The sequence below is a fragment of the Oryza sativa genome, chromosome 8 (genome assembly GCF_034140825.1).
Source record: "Oryza sativa Japonica Group chromosome 8, ASM3414082v1".
Taxonomy (NCBI): Eukaryota; Viridiplantae; Streptophyta; class Magnoliopsida; order Poales; family Poaceae; genus Oryza; species Oryza sativa.
Genome location: NC_089042.1, coordinates 25,326,574 through 25,339,701, shown reverse-complemented (window position 1 = coordinate 25,339,701; position 13,128 = coordinate 25,326,574). Strand labels below are relative to the sequence as shown.

The 13,128-nt window shown below is 51.2% G+C and overlaps 1 long non-coding RNA gene across 1 annotated transcript; it reads left to right on the top strand.

The window, feature by feature from the left end:
- The first annotated feature begins 1,696 nt into the window (after positions 1 to 1,696).
- On the top strand, positions 1,697 to 3,961 carry LOC136351489 (uncharacterized). Its single transcript, XR_010734688.1, has 3 exons — positions 1,697 to 1,816; positions 2,377 to 2,442; positions 3,714 to 3,961. It is a non-coding gene; the product is annotated as an uncharacterized lncRNA (long non-coding RNA).
- The last annotated feature ends 9,167 nt before the right edge of the window (positions 3,962 to 13,128 follow it).

The window sequence follows — 13,128 nt, the reverse complement described above, 5'->3', positions numbered from 1 at the left end:
AACGCGAAGTCTGTTCGACATGGTAGGGGGCTGCACCCAAGATGAAGTGGTCTGAACAGAAGATAGAGTTCTCGGAAGAAGACCACCCCAAGACCGCCATCATCCCAGGACGATATCCGATCGTGGTCGAACCCACTATTCAGAACATCAAGGTCACGCGGGTTCTCATCGATGGTGGCAGCTCAATCAACCTTCTTTTCGCCAGCACTTTGGACGCGATGGGAATTCCGCAAAGCGAGTTGACACCAACCGATCAACCCTTTCATGGAATCACTCCCCAATCCTCGTCCAGACCATTGGGCAAGATTACGTTGCCTGTGACTTTCGGCCAAGCTAATAACTTCCGAACGGAGCAAATCACCTTTGATGTCGCTGAATTCGATACAGCTTACAACACCATCATCGGGAGAACTGCACTTGCGAAGTTTATGGCCGCATCTCACTACGCGTATCAAGTGCTCAAGATGCCGGGACCGAAGGGAACAATCACTATTCAAGGGAACGCAAAGCTGGCGGTGCAATGCGACAAACGGAGCCTCGACATGGTCGAGCAAACGCTCAGCCCACCCGCCACGACTGAGCCACCCAAGAGAGTGAGCAAGACAAACAAGACACCGAAACCGGACGGCGCAATCAAGATCGTTCCACTCTCCAGTGCCAACCCCGACAAGACCATCAAGATCGGGGCGGCACTAAGCGAGAAATAGGAACTCGCGCTCATCACCTTCCTCCGCGACAATGCTGACGTGTTCGCTTGGTAGCTGTCCGACATGCCGGGGGTCCCCAGGGAGGTGATTGAGCACAAACTCATGGTGCGACCCTATGCCAAGCCAGTAAAGCAAAGACTGCTGTCACGTCCCAAAACGACTCTAAAATATATCCTTTAAATTATGCCTAGAATAATTAAAATCCTTGTGAAAGCCTCCAAAAATTAAAATGTGCAAAGTAAAAGTCAAACAAGGCTTAGAGGATTTTTGTATATTTCCTAAAAGTCTAAAATGTGTAAATAAATTTTAGTGGAATTCTCAGAGCACAAATAATAATTATTAAGAAATAAACAAAGTTGAAAAAAAGTTTTATAAAAAGAAAAACCCTAAAAGTCCCTCTTCCCTCCCTTGGGCCGGCCCGGCCCATCTCTCCCCCCTCTCTCTCTCCTCTCCCCCGCGGCCCATTCGGCCTCCCTCCCCGCGCGCGCGCTGCTGATGGGCGGGCCCGCCCGCCACCCTCGCTGACGGGTGGGGCCCACCCGTCATCCCCTTCCTCCCGCTGCTCCCGCCGCCTCCCCCGCGCCTAGCGCTGCCGCCGCCGCCGAATCCGCCGCATCCCGTTGTCCCCGCGTGCAATCAATAGGGGGGAATTATTCCCTGTGATTCCCTCTCCCTTTCCCCCCAATTTTCCCTCTCTCTCTCTCCCTTGGATTCGTTTGGAAACCCTCCCCTAATCCCGCCGGCGCCATTGATGGAGCCCGAGAACGCTGCGCCGGTTTCCTTCCCCTCCGGCCGCTCTCTTCCCCTTCCAACCCTATTTAAACCCTCCCCGCACCTCCTCCGTCCGTTTCCGCCTCTCGCCGCCCTTCCTCCTCGCCGGAATCGAGCTCGCGCCGTCGCCCTCTCTCTCCTCCGTCGCCGATGACCTCCGGCCGGCTTTCTCCGCTCGCCGGGACCGTCTCCCGCCTCGGCGCCGCATCCTCGCCGACCTCGTCCACCTCTCCGTTTCGGTCGCCGACCGCCGGAACGCCGTCGACCCCGTCGACCCGAGCCGCGCCGCCGCCTCCCTCCACTCCGGCCGCCTCCTCCGTCGCCGCCGTCGCCCCGAGGTGAGCCGTGGACCGTCGCCTCCTTTCCCCCTTCCCTCCCCTCTCTCGGCCGCCGCTCCACCGCGCCGGTGGTCGCCGCCGGCGACCATCGGGGCGCGGGCGCGCCGCCTCCCGCCGACCGCGCCGGCGTGGCCGCCCTCGTGCGCGCCGAGTGGCTGCCGCGTGGGGCCCGGCCGTCAGCCGCCCGCGCCCTCGGGTGCGGCTGACGCGTGGGCCCACGGCGCCGGCCGGTGTGAGCCCGGGTGCACCCGGTCCACCGTGAACCGTGAGGCTGCCGCGTGGGCCCCACTCCCGTGGACCCGGTCCGCGCGCACCTCCCCCCTCGGCTGACGCAATAAACCCTTTTTAAATTAAATTTTAAATGAAGAAATTCGCAAATATTCATTTAAAGAGCATATAAACTTCAAATGGCCATAACTTGGCCATTTGAACTCGGAATTGGACCGTTCAAGTCTCTAATTTTTCCTTAAGAAGTCAAGAACCCATTTTTGTGCTTTGTTCCTGCTTGTTATATGGAGTTTATTAGAGTAAAAGCCTTTTCTTTTCCGTTGGTCGTGTAGACGCTGCAGCTTCGGAAGATCCACTCTTCGTGGAGGTTGAAGCCGACGTTTGGGAAAGCGAGCAAGGCAAGTCACATCATCCTTGAGCATATTGAATCCCAGTTTATAAAATTATTTTGATTTAAATTATTGCATTATCGCTTTACTAAAATTCCCGCGTTATCACTGTTTTATCTAGCCATGCCTATTTACCTTTGTTATGACCTTATTATTGTTATTGTTATTATTACCTTGTTCACCCTAGAATAAACAAAACCCCAACTAATGGACACTCTACTCATGGTACCACTAGTATGAATTTTGGTAGATGCTTCGCCGCTTAATTAGGTAACATTAGGTGGTTTTACAACTCTAGACTTTGGGATATTCATATCACCTGGACACTATGGAATGGTTGGATTATTGTGGAATTGGATTCACACCTCCCCCTCTATTCAAAATCCTCAAAATGGTTTTAGGCTGGGCTCGGGGTGCATGGTTTTGATAGTAGCACCTCGGCCATATAAGGACCGGTCTTCGGGCCTCTGTTGCAAAGCACTACCGTACTTCCACATGTCTAGTGGGTAAGGCTTAGTTTGTGGCTCAGTCTGGTTATAAACAAAAGTACACGGATGGAGATGGACGAAGTCGGGGGTCGATGGACATTTCTAGGACAAATGAAGGCTACACGAGCTGCGGCCCGGTAGTCGAGATGTCATGGCACAGGGCCGGTGTCCTGCTGCTAGGGGCTCAGTCCTGCCTACCTGTCCCGGGGGTTCCGGCCGTAGGTGGGGTTGGGTCGGTACTCTTGTCTATGGCTAGGATGGGTTGGAAACTATGTCACGTCTTCCGTCCGTATACCGTGGTGGTATGTGGCACGTGGTTACACGTGAGGAAGATGTGTCTTGTGGGTAAAGTTGTACACCTCTGATCAGAGTATAATCTATTCGAATAGCCGCGCCCTCGGTTATGGGCAAGCCGAGCAATGTACCCAAGTTAGTGTTTTAATTCTTAAAACCTGCTTAACAACTAAAATGTGGAAATGGTTGGCCTGGGTTGGCTTGGGACGAGCTGGGACCCAGGGTCGGGTTGCCAGTTCGGTCTGAATCATCGTAGGCCTTGGGTTAAGGCAGGTTCGTGTGGGTTCACGACCTTTATTAATAATCTTGTATAGCTCTAGGATCGTATTTACAAAATAGTTTTGAGCAACTAAGTGTCTTTTAATGCTGTTTACTGCAAACCCTAACCCTTTATATTATAACCCCCTTGTACTCCCTTGCATTTATTCTGCACTTGTGGGTGTGTCTTGTTGAGTACGGTGGTTGTACTCAGTCTTGCTCAATTTTTCCCAAACCCAGAAGAGGAGCCCCTGGATGATGAAGGCTTTGGTGTTTAGCTCGTGCCTGTCGTCAAGCGCCTGTGGTCGTCGCCCTAGTCTTCTGCTATTTCCCGTTTGTCTTTGTGTGTGCTGGGCCTTCGCCGCCCATGTAATAAATTAATTAATTACGCTTCCGCTTGTTAAACTCTAAATTGTATCAACTTTTGGTGTACCTTGCCTCCTGGGACAAGGAATAATGCACGCACGTAAGGAACGCCCGTTGGGTTATTTCCGGTCGTGACAACTGCAGAGATTTGCACCAGACCGAAAACAAGCCATACGAGAAGAACTCGACAAACTTCTCAAAGCTGGCTTCATCAGAGAAGTACTTCATCCAGAGTGGCTAGCCAATCCAGTCATGGTGCGGAAGGCCAACGGGAAATGGAGAATGTGCGTCGACTTCACCGACCTCAACAAGGCATGTCCCAAGGATCACTTCCCTCTCCCTCGAATAGATCAACTGGTGGACTCAACAGCCGGCTGTGAGCTGTTGAGCTTTCTCGACGCTTATTCTAGCTACCACCAAATCAGCATAGCAAAAGAGGACGAAGAGAAGACAGCATTCATCACGCCATTCGGGGTATTTTGCTATGTCAAGATGCCGTTTGGACTGATAACTGCAGGGAATACTTTCCAGCGCACGGTCCAGGGCGCACTTAGCGACCAACTCGGCAATAATGTCGAGGCATACGTCGACGACATCGTCGTCAAGACCAAGACAAGCGACTCATTGATTGACGACCTGCGGGAAACGTTCGACAACCTCCGATGATATCGCCTCATGCTCAACCCAGAGAAGTGCACGTTCGGAGTACCGTCGGGCAAACTACTCGGATTCCTTGTCTCTGGCAGAGGAATAGAAGCAAATCCCGAGAGGATCAAGGCAATCGAGAAATGAAGTCGCCCACAAGACTCAAGGAAGTACAAAAGCTAACTGGATGCATGGCAGCACTGAGCAGGTTCGTCGCTAGGATGGGAGAACGAGGGCAACCTTTCTTCGCTCTGCTGAAGAAACAAGACAAATTTGTATGGACATAGGAAGCCGAGGAGGCATTCGTTGCACTCAAGCGCTACCTATCAAACCCCACTGTACTTGTTGCTCCCCGACCTAATAAAGAATTATTCCTCTATATTGCCGCCACGCCATATTCCGTTAGCACCGTCATTGTTGTCGAGAGAGAGAAAGTACAACGACCAGTCTATTACGTCAGCGAAGCTCTCCACGACGCAAAGACGAGATATCTACAGATCCAAAAGCTGCTTTACGCGGTCATCATGACATCAAGGAAACTACGCCACTACTTTCAAGCCCATAGAGTCACAGTTGTCTTCTCCTTCCCTCTCGGTGAAGTTGTGAGAAACAAAGATGTTGTCGGCCGCATTGCGAAATGGGTAGTCGAGCTGAGCCAGTTTGATGTCCACTTTGTGCCACGAATAGCCATCAAATCCCAGGTACTCGCCGACTTCGTAGCCGATCGGACTATGCCGGATAACAAATCAGACAACCAAGTCGACAACGAAACGTGGACAATGGCGTTCGATGGTGCACTCAACAGCCAAGGGGCAGGGGCAGGATTTATCTTGACGTCTCCTTCCGGAGATCAATTCAAGCACGCAATCCACCTCAACTTCAGGGCGACCAATAACACAGCCGAATACGAGGGACTACTCGCCGGGATAAGAGCTGCAGCCGCACTTGGGGTCAAGCGACTAATCGTGAAAGGGGACTCCGAGTTAGTCGCAAACCAGGTGCACAAAGATTATAAATGCTTTAACCCCGAGTTATCCAAGTATCTCGCAGAAGTTAGGAAGCTAGAGAAAAGGTTCGATGGGATCGAGGTCCGACAAGTCTACCGCAAGGACAACATCGAGCCAGATGACCTAGCACGACGTGCGTCCAGACGAGAACCGCTCGAGCCCGGCACTTTTCTGGACATCCTGATGAAGCCATCAGTAAAAGAGGTTAGCGGCGAAGTTAGCCCGGCCGCCCCCGACATTAGCTCGGAGGCCACAAAGGCAGAACGCGCCGTTGCCGATATCGAGACCACAGACGACTGGCGCAACCCACTAATCAAATTCATCAACAACGAGGAGTTGCCCGAGGACGATAGAGAGGCTGAGAAAATAACCCGTAAAGCAAAAATCTACTGTATGGTCGACAACGATCTATACAAGAAAGCGCCAAACGGGGTACTTCTCAAATGCGTCTCGTCCGACGACGGCAGACACCTCCTCCTTGATATACATGAAGGTATCTATGGGTCACACACCGCCGGTCGGACATTGGTCGGGAAAGCTTTTCGACAAGGGTTTTTTTGGCCAACCGCCCTCAAAGATGCATGCGACATGGTCCGGCGATGTGAAGCCTGTCAATTCCACAGTAAACACACAAAGCTACCCGCGCAAGCGCTCCAGACTATCCCTCTTACTTGGCTGTTCTCGTGCTGGGGGCTAGATATACTCAGGCCATTCCCACGAGGACAGGGCGGCTACAGGTTCCTATTCGTGGCGATCGACAAATTCTCTAAGTGGATCGAAGCAGTACCCACGGGGGAAATCAAAGCCGACAACGCCATCAAATTCGTCAAGGGGATATTTTGCAGATACGGACTACCGCACCGCATCATAACCAACAACGGCTCCCAGTTCATCAGCGCTGATTTTCAGGATTACTGCATCGGGCTAGGAGTCAAGATATGCTTCGCCTCGGTCTCTCACCCTCAAAGCAACGGACAAGTCGAGAGGGCAAGCGGCATAGTACTACAAGGGATCAAAACCCGCGTCTACGACAGGCTCATGTCACATGACAAAAAATGGGTCGAAGAACTCCCATCAGTACTATGGGCCGTACGCACCACACCGACAACGTCTAATAAGGAAACACCCTTCTTCCTCGTGTACGGCTCTGAGGCCATGCTCCCCAGTGAGTTATGACATCAGAGTACATGAGTACAGAAGCACTCCGACGAGGACCAGGAGGAGCAGCGAAACGTCGATGTAAATCTACTCGAGGAACATCGCGAACGAGTTGCCGTCCGAGTAGCCAGCTATCAACAGGCCCTCCGCCGTTACCACGAGAAGTGCATCCGAGCACGCATACTTTCGATCGGCGACTACATCCTCCGACGGGTTCAAAGCCAAGCAGGGCGAAACAAGCTCTCACCCAAATGGGAAGGACCTTACACGATCACACAAGTCTTGCGGCTAGGCGCATTCAAAATTGCAGATGGTGATGGTCGCGAGTTAGCAAATTCTTGGAACATTGACCAACTACGTAAATTCTATGTATGAGTCAATACCATCCATACCTGTAAGACACCTTACAGTATCAATAAAGCCTATTCTTAGGCCCATATTACAATCAAAGTGTTCCCGCCCGATGATCCCTTACCTTGGTGACACCTAGCGTTGAAACCTATCCTCATGGCCCTTTACGCCGTCTTGACAAGGCCTCCGAGGAACCTAAGGGATCTTCGGCTGGGGACGCCCAGAGCCGATAAGGCCTTGTCAGATCCTATAGAGACGAAAGACCATGTAAGATCTGGTCGTGTAAGAGTTCTCGCCGTGCGTATTAACCAAGCCGCGAAATCGGAAATTAACTTTCCAACTTCACGACTGGGGGCTAGGATCAGAGCTTATTCAACCAAGGCAGGTCAAAGGTGCAAGAGCCTTATCCTCCGAGAAAATTCCTCCGACGACAAGGCTGGGGGCTAGGGAGAGTGTACGACTCAAACGACTGACTAAAGTCGTGAACTGAGAACACACTCTTACACACGACATCCGGAGTAAGAAAGTTTTGTTAAGATAGATTTATTTTCTATTTCACAAAATACTCCTTACAATTTTTACACAAGTCCAAAGCTATATTACACTTTTTCCTGAGATATCTATCACAGGGTACGAAGACTACCAAGAAGGCCAACGCCAGTCCATAGGCTGGAAGATCTTCTCCGCCAACGGCGCCATTGACCTCGCCAGGTGGTCTATCTCCGACGGAGTCCTCCGAGAACGAACAAAACCCTCACGGAGAAAATCGAGGTCTAGGCGCGGGCGATGATCTCGTAGGCAAGCCAACACGTGCCCTCCGGCATATCGGCTCGAACGACGACACTCCTGCTTCAAGGCTTCGTCGATACGTTTGCCGACGCCATCGAGTTGAGCACAGGCCCCGTTCAGCCACGAGATGTATCCGGCCGCCGATTCCTCGGGATCCCCACGGGGTACTCGGAGCTCTCTACAAACCTTAGCCATGGATGTGCAGCAACTCTTCAAGTACGAGTTGAACCACACCTCACGACCTCGGAGCGTTTCCACATCCTGCTCTTTTTTCACTGCAAGCATGGTTCTCTCGAGTTCCGCTACTTCAAATTTCGTCTTCCAATATTGGATGCGACGATCTTGGCCAGCAAGAGCACTCTCGAGATCTGCTCAATGTGGGAACAAATAAGTCAAGCTACACGCCTCTTCCAAGAACATAGCTGATCTAGTCAGAGGAGCAAAAAAGGGATGAATGGACCACTAACCTACGGAAGTCATCGCCATCTCCGTCCCCGTAGCTAGGGTCTGGTCTACGTTGTCGGGCGACGCATGAGGTTCAAACTCGAGAGCCGGAATAATCGCCGGTGACTCGGGCTGCCCGCGCTGCTGGACATCCTCGTCATCAACATCTCTACAAGGGACAAAAAGTTTTCAAGACCAACATGCAAGAGTGAGCTAGAATAATAACTGCACGCACAAAGGCGGTTGATATCCAGTTTTACACAGCATGTCTAAGGAGTACAAGAGATCCTACTCTTCAAAAAGAGGGAGAACAGATTCCCCCAAATCACTGACTTCTTCCATCACCTCCTTACGCGTGTTGCTAGCTGCCCCCTTGAAAGTGTATCTAGGCCCCTAATTGTCACGACCGGAATTAAACCAACGGGCGTTCCTTACGTGCGTGTATTATTCCTTGTCCCAGGAGGCAAGGTACACCAAAAGTTGATACATTTCAGAGTTTATCAAGCGGAAGCGTAAATAGTTAATTTATTACATGGGCGGCGAAGGCCCAGCACACACAAAGACAAACGGGAAACAGCGGAAGACTAGGGCGACGACCACAGGCGCTTGACGGCAGGCACAAGCTAGACACCAAAGCCTTCATCTTCCAGGAACTCCACTTCTGGGTTTGGGAAAAATTGAGCAAGATTGAGTACAACCACCGTACTCAACAAGACACACCCACAAGTGCAGAATAAATGCAAGGGAGTACAAGGGGGTTATAATATAAAGGGTTAGGGTTTGCAGTAAACAGCATTAAAAGACACTTAGTTGCTCAAAGCTATTTTGTAAACACGATTCTAGAGCTATACAATATTATTAATCAAGGCCGTGAACCCACACGAACCTGCCTTAACCCAAGGCCTACGATGATTCAGACCGAACTGGCAACCAGACCCTGGGTCCCAGCTCGTCCCAAGCCAACCCAGGCCAACCATTCCACATTTTAGTTGTTAAGTAGGTTTTAAGAATTAAAACACTAACTTGGGTACATTGCTCGGCTTGCCCATAACCGAGGGCGCGGCTATTCGAATAGATTATACTCTGATCAGAGGTGTACATCTTTACCCACAAGAAACATCTTCCTCACGTGTAACCACGTGCCACATACCACCACGGTATACGGACGGAAGACGTGACATAGTTTCCAACCCATCCTAGCCATAGACAAGAGTACCGACCCAACCCCACCTACGGCCGGAACCCCCGGGACAGGTAGGCAGGACTGAGCCCCTAGCAGCAGGACACCGGCCCTGTGCCATGACATCTCGACTACCGGGCCGCAGCTCGTGTAGCCTTCATTTGTCCTAGAGATGTCCATCGACCCCCGACTTCGTCCATCTCCATCCGTGTACTTTTGTTTATAACCAGACTGAGCCACAAACTAAGCCTTACCCACTAGACATGTGGAAGTACGGTAGTGCTTTGCAACAGAAGCCCGAAGACCGGTCCTTATATGGCCGAGGTGCTACTATCAAAACCATGCACCTCGAGCCCAGCCTAAAACCATTTTGAGGGTTTTGAATAGAGGGGGAGGTGCGAATCCAATTCCACAATTATCCAACCATTCCATAGTGTCCAGGTGATGAGAATATTCCCAAAGTCTAGAGTTATAAAACCACCTAATGTTGCCTAATTAATCAGCGAAGCATCTACCTAAAATCATACTAGTGGTACCATGAGTAGAGTGTCCACTAGTTGGGGTTTTGTTTATTCTAGGGTGAACAAGGAAATAATAACAATAACAATAATAAGGTCATAACAAAGGTAAATAGGCATGGCTAGATAAAACAGTGATAACGCGGGAATTTAAATAAAGCGGTAATGCAATAATTTAAATCAAAATAATTTTATAAACTGGGATTCAATATGCTCAAGGATGATGTGACTTGCCTTGCTCGCTTTCCCAAACGTCGGCTTCAACCTCCACGAAGAGCGGATCTTCCGAAGCTGCAGCGTCTACACGACCAACGGAAAAGAAAAGGCTTTTACTCTAATAAACTCCATATAACAAGCAGGAACAAAGCACAAAAATGGGTTCTTGACTTCTTAAGGAAAAATTAGAGACTTGAACGGTCCAATTCCGAGTTCAAATGGCCAAGTTATGGCCATTTGAAGTTTATATGCTCTTTAAATGAATATTTGCGAATTTCTTCATTTAAATTTTAATTTTAAAAGGGTTTATTGTGTCCGAGTTCAAATGGCCAAGGGGCGCGCGGACCGGGTCCACGGGAGTGGGGCCCATGCGGCAGCCTCACGGTCCACGGTGGACCGGGTGCACCCGGGCTCACACCGGCCGGCGCCGTGGGCCCCACGCGTCAGCCGCACCCGAGGGCGCGGGCGGCTGACGGCCGGGCCCCACGCGGCAGCCACTCGGCGCGCCCGAGGGCGGCCAAGCCGGCGCAGCCGGCGGGAGGCGGCGCCCGCGCCCCTATGGTCGCCGGCGGCGGCCATAGGCACGGCGGAGCGGCGGCCGAGAGAGGGGAAGGGAAGGGGGAAAAGAGGCGGCGGTCCACGGCTCACCCTAGGTCGACGGCGACGACGAAAAAGGCGGCCGGAGCGGAGGAAGGCGGCGGCGCGGCTCGGGTCGACTGGGTCAACGGCGTTCCGGCGGTCGGCGAGCGAAACGGAGGGGTGGACGAGGTCGGCGAGTATGCGGCGAAGCCGAAGGAGGCGGCGCCGAGGTGGAGGTGGTCCGGGGCGACGACGGCGGCGGACCGGAGCTCGGCGGCGACGGCGGAGAGAGAGCGACGGCGGGAGCTTGATTCCGGCGAGGAGGAAGGGCGGCGAGAGGCGTAAACGGACAGAGGAGGTGCGGGGAGGGTTTAAATAGAGCCGGAGCGAGAGAGGGCGGCCAGGAAAGGAAGGAAACCGGTGCGGGAGGTCGGCCGCCATCAATGGCGCCGGCGAGATTTGCGGGGGCAAGTCCGCCCGTTTGAACGCGAGAGAGAGAGGGAAAAATGGGGGGAAAGGGAGAGGGAATCACGGGGAATAATTCCCCCTATTGATTGCACGCGGGGACGACGGGATGCGGCGGATTCGGCGGCGGCGGTGGCGCTAGGGCGCGGGCGAGGCGGCGGGAGCGGTGGGAGGAAGGGGATGACGGGTGGGCCACACCCGTCAGCGAGGGTGGCGGGCGGGCCCGCCCGTCAGCGACGCGCGCGTGGGGAGAGGCCGAGTGGGCCGCGGGGAGAGGAGAGAGAGGGGGAGGGAGAGGGGCCGAGCCGGCCCAAGAGGGGGAGGGAGGGAAAGGGGACCTTTAGGGTTTTTCTTTTTATAAAACCATTTTAACTTTGTTTACTTCTTAATAATTATTATTTGTGCTCTGAAAATTCCACTAAAATTTATTTACCCATTTTAGGCTTTTAGGAAATATACAAAAATCCTCCAAGCCTTATTTGACTTTTAACTTTGCACATTTTAATTTTTGGAGGCTTTCACACGGATTTTAATTATTCTAGGCATAATTTAGAGGATGTATTTTAGAGTCGTTTTGGGACGTGACACTAATGATTTTGGTGATTAATTACAATGCGATTAGAGAGGACTAACATTTTTATTTAAGCAAATGTGAAGGTTATTATGTCCTCAATGAGTTAGCGTAATGCATATCCTGCCGAATACGTTGATATGATGTGATGTGGCAAATGAGCAAATGGTATTTTGTACGTTTTCGTTTCCTTGAGTTAATAAGAAAGCCGCACTATTAAGAGGGATGATGCATTGACATACGAGGAGTGATCAAAGTGCTCAAAATCTATTTTTTAAAAAAAGTGTTTCTCCTCAGTTTGGTGTGTTCTGAATTTTTTCGGAGTTTTCTGAAACTCATTTTCGGACTTTCCGAAAACACACAGAACCATATTTTCGCTTCTAGAAATTTTCGGATATGTCCGAAAGTGATTTTCGGACTTTCCGAAAATGATTGCGAAGGCAAAAGTGATTCCGTATATTTTCGGACTTGTCCGAAACTGATTTTCGGATTTTCCGAAAATCATCGGTAGAGTCAATTTCGCTTCTGTATATTTTCGGACTTGTCCGAAAGTTATTTTCGGACTTTTCCGAGAACATCCAGAACGATGTTGTTGGTACTGGAAATTTTCGGACTTCTCCGAAAAGTTTTCGGAATGTCCGAAAAATCCTTCGTTGTCCAAACTGTTGGTGCTGAGCTGGAATTTTCGGACATGTCCGAAAATCTTTCGGAATATCCGAAAATCTCAATTATTGTGCACAACAGGCATAATCTGGGCTGTGGCTATAAATAGTCCCCTCCCCTCACTTGTGAGGGCTGCTGGTTCCATTCCAATCATTTGTGCCCTTGGCTTGCTCTCTCTCTCTCTAGCACTTTTGAGCCTTGCTTTCTTGTTTTCCCTCTCACCGGTGTTCGATTTGGATTTGGTGTGTGTGTGTGAGAGTTGTGGATTCGAGTTTGTGTGAGTGCTTGTTGTTGACTTTGTGAAGATTTGTGAGCACTTGCATCATCTCCGGGAGTTCTTTGCTTCATTTGTTACTCTTGGAGGTTGAGGACTCCTAGGCGGCTAGGTGTCGCTCCCGAGCTACCGATCTACTTGTGGTTGGCCGGGAGAAGTTTGTGAAGGTCGGATCTCACCTCCGAAAGGGAAGAGATATCCTTAGTGGAAGGAGGAGTGCTTAGTGCAACCTCTTGAGGAAAGGGTTAGCTAAGATCCGGCTCTTAGTGAGCTCCTCAACGGAGAGTAGAATCCCCTCAAGGATTCGAACTTCGGGAACAACCTCGTGAGCTTCATCTTTGGTGACTTTACTTCCTCCCTCTCCACTAGCTTTGCTTGTTCGAGCCGCTATAGGTCTAGTTGCTATTTGTACTAGCATATTCTTGTTGT